We start from the raw sequence: 4189 nt of genomic DNA, 5'->3' as shown, positions 1-4189 counted from the left end.
CTTTCCCTATCTAACCAGAATTCCAAATGAAGACTCTAAAAGACTTTTTGCTTAGGTTAAGGCTCAGAACAACCTGAGAGGCAAGGCCCAAATTAGCAAAAGGTCTCCATTGTTACTATAGTAAGCCTTGCAGCACCTCACTTTCCTCAGATTCTCCCAGGGTTCCCAGCTGTGAATTAACTCCAGCTAGGGAGTGGAAAGATTTCTGTATTCCAGAGCTCTCTGAAATCTCAAATCCTGCCTCTTTCTTGGTTTAAGATGCAGTCGCAGCCTGAAGTTTCTCACTATGACTAGCAGTCAAAGCTTGAAACTCCTGAAGTCTTACAGACCTGAACTTGAGGAGACAACAATGGCAGCCTTCAGTGTCAGGGACTATGGGAGTTACTCGAGGAACAAAAAACTAGGTGTTAGGTCAGAGAGTGCTTGAACTGACAACTCTCCCCATAAGGAATGTCCCCTACCCATCAAGCTGTAGACAAGATGAAGAATGAGCTAGTTTCCATGTCACTGTAATGCAAGGAATGCAGGACTCTAGCATCTGGAAAGAGCAGGCATTATTTCTATGTCTAGGACTTCTGGAATTTCCTTAGGAGAGAGGATCCTAACTCCTGGACCTTGATTAAGATAACTAGCAAACAAACAAACAGGCATCATGAACTGTTTTGCTCACTTTAAAATGGAAAAAGGCACTTATTTGAAATACTCTCAGGGAAAAAAAAACAAAACACAACAACAAACAAAAGACATTTTGAGAAAGAAAATGTGAAACATCCCATTAAGAAATTGTTAATATGGAATGCCTTTGAATGTTTTTAATTCCTTTTAGAATGGCAAATTAAATAAAAGTGGTATAAGTCTATAAGCATTTTGATGTTAATTGAGTTTGTAGCATTTGCATTTGCAGAAAAGCATTAATTTGAGTTTTTTTGCCAAGCCCTTATAGAAGTACATGCTTCAAAATTCAGCTATTTGGCTTAAAATTTGGACTTTGAAACTTTCCCTGACTCAAACTTATACCCAGTGGAAATACTGATGTTCCATGTCTATTCCATGCAAAACCATTAAATTTGCTACAGCATTTCAGCAGAAACCCAGAAATCATCCTGAGAGTAGTTGAAAGGCTGCAGAATGAGTAACTCTATTCTAAGTTTTTAATTAATGGTGATTACCTTTCATCTTAGACATTTTATGCAGGTCTTCTTAGACCCTACCTACAGTCTTTTACTGTCTCCTTGCACCTTCTAATGCTTAAGAGGAAAAGCTTTGAGAAAACAAATGCCACAAATAGAAACTGGGCACACACTGTATGAAAAGGACTGTTTGTGATCTGTCAGAAGGTGATCAGCTTTAAAGTGCTCTCACATATTTATCCCAAGCTCATACTATAATTCATGACATCTCAGTACAAGAAAGAAGTAAACAATATTCTTTAAAATTGTATTTCTTTCAGAGAGTGTCTTGAGTATCTGAATACAGGAGGAAAAGAAACTTTCAGGCAACACCCCATTTTTCTCCACCATCAATGACATAAGGCATTCATGAGAGAGAGTAGCTCACTTGGATATAGAAGAACTTGTAGTCTGAGCAGCTGAAGATCTATTCCAGTGTATTTGTCTCTGATGACTGCACCTATAGTATGTTAAAGTACATTACTCCGGGTGTACATGCAATTCAAATATGAATCATGTTTGTTTCAATACATGTATGCCATCTTCATGCAATGTGAGCATCAGCAGACAGGCAACAAATGCATTTTTGAGTATGTGTGTGTTTGAACATTGTTTAGACGCCTTCAGAAATGGAGTTTACAAGTCTCCAAAATATTCTGTTCTATCCCACGCGTAACAGATTAGAGTTGTTAGCTGAATCTGTTCACAGTGAAAACACAGTGAGGGTGCCCAGTTGTAAAGACAGAAAGCCTGACTCAGCCCTATTAAACAGTTATGGAAGAAATCCATGTTGCTCTCCATGTGTGCACAGCAACCATTCACATATCCTAACAACCTTGTACTTTGACTGATGGGGGTAATATATTTTAAGCATGTTGTAAAGCCTAGTAGTTGCAGTATAGTCAAGCCTCTAAACTTATATAAAAATTTTTGAAACTGCAGGCAGAAGATCCTAGGTTTGCAGCATCCTAATCAAGCCATAGAGAGAGATTTTTTCAGTCATGTACTATTTGCCTTATCTAGGATAAACTATTGGGTTTTGTTGGGATTTTTTATTATTATTATTTAACCAAAGGCAAATTGTTGTTAGCAGATGCTGGCTGGCTGTAGGAAGGCAGCTTGAGAATATGTTAGTAAATATTCTTGACAACAAACTTTTTAACATAGTCAAGAGAAGCCTTTAGTGCAGCCAAAGTATCTGCAGAATTCACTCAACATGCTCAGATGTAAGTGATCTTGTTTCTTTAAAAGCAAAGAAACCACACAGTAAAAAAGCTAAGGAAACAAAACTATAAGAATCTTTCACATTTGACTAAATAATGTACTTTACCTGATGAGGTTTAACAGCAGAAAATTCTTGCATAAGATTTCATCATTGTTATGAATTTCATACATTTTATTTAGTTGCGTAAGATGAAACAAACACATAAGCAATCCCTGTTAAACTGTAGTGAACAAAAATAAATGAGCCTGGAATACTCTGGATGGAAAATACCTACATTTTGTGTTGTATTGATACACTAATTTCTTATCTGTAGAAAGAAATTATTTGCAATTGGCCATTTAATAAAGAGTCTCTGAATCATGTTCTACTGCCAATATAAACCACTTTGACCTTGATTTTGGGTCTCAACATGTGCTTAATCTTGGGAATACTCCCCTAGAAATTGATAAAAACATGAGAAAAGATAGACAAGTCTGTACAGTACCAATGTAAATTAAATGAATTTTTGCAGACTTATGAGAAACTCTGATTTTCATAGCAATTTACTTACCCATTACTAAGACTGTGTCTATGTGTTTAGATATGCATTTAAAAGACTTTTTGGTAGCAGAATATTATATGTCTGCAATGTATGTTCACTGATGTGTTAGCTGGAGAGTTAAAAAAATGCTGATGACTCTCCTCGAGACTTGTATTCCTAAAGCCTTTCTGGTTTAAAGGTACAGACACTTGAAAATCGTCACTGTACCTTTTAAATGAAGACAGAATTTAAAATATCCAGCTTACCTATTTGATCCTAAACATGTGCCATGGAAGGTCCTTGTACCTTTTCCAAATTCAGTTGCATCATTTAAAGATTGCAATAGAGGACTTTAAAATAATAATAATAATAAAAATCTCTACTGCTGATTCTTTTAGAACATGAAAACGGTGTCTGTACTGTTGTACAAAATGCTACCTGGTCAGCGAAGAATTGAAAATATGTGCATAAGACTAAATTTCTCAATAAACCAATCCAAGGTAAAGGGAACAGATAGAGCAGTGTGATGAGTCATTAACAAATGTTTTAGCAGAGGTGAAACTGCATTATGCCAGCACTTTGTTAGCAAGAGTAGTGCATCTTCATTTTGTGCTTATTCTGCAATGTTAGTGGAAAAAATATTTCCACTACAGGGGCAGTGAGCATATGTAATGCAAACATTTTGACAGTGAATGTAAACAGCTTTCCTGCATTTTAAACCATTAAATCAAGGACATGAATTTCCATGGTTTTGCAGATTGCAGTCTTTGCTGACTATAGAGAAGATGGTGTTGCATCTGTTTTATGTTTATAATTGCATGCTATGTTGTGCAACTGTGACTAGCTTTTAATAAAAATAGGGGGTTTTAATTGTCATGGATGCTAGGATCCCACACCTGTCTATGGTGCAGAGATAAAATAATACATTCCAGGAAAAGTATGTTAAAGAAATAAACAGTAATTGGGATGACTCAGATATTGCCCTTGCTTGCTCATCTGATAGGAAAGTGCAGCAACCTGCCTCCCACTTGATTTGTGACTTCTTGCATTTCAATTTCATTTGATTGGCTTGAGCTGTTTATTTTTGGCTTGGTTCATGAACGGGAGCCTCAGGGGAGATCTCTCCATCAGACTGCTCTGCCTAGGTGTCTATCATTATTTCTGTTGTTGGAGCATATATATGGTCAGTCCAAGAATGCTTCTCCCAGGCTTTTCCTCCCCCCACTCTGCCCCAAAATAGTTTTGCAGGGAAAATGAATGTTGTCTTGAGCAGGA

This window comes from Chaetura pelagica, unplaced genomic scaffold (genome assembly GCF_000747805.2).
Source record: "Chaetura pelagica isolate M959 unplaced genomic scaffold, ChaPel_1.0 scaffold312, whole genome shotgun sequence".
NCBI lineage: Eukaryota > Metazoa > Chordata > Aves > Apodiformes > Apodidae > Chaetura > Chaetura pelagica.
The sequence above is the reverse complement of the archived record's forward strand: the minus strand, read 5'-3'. Positions refer to the sequence as shown.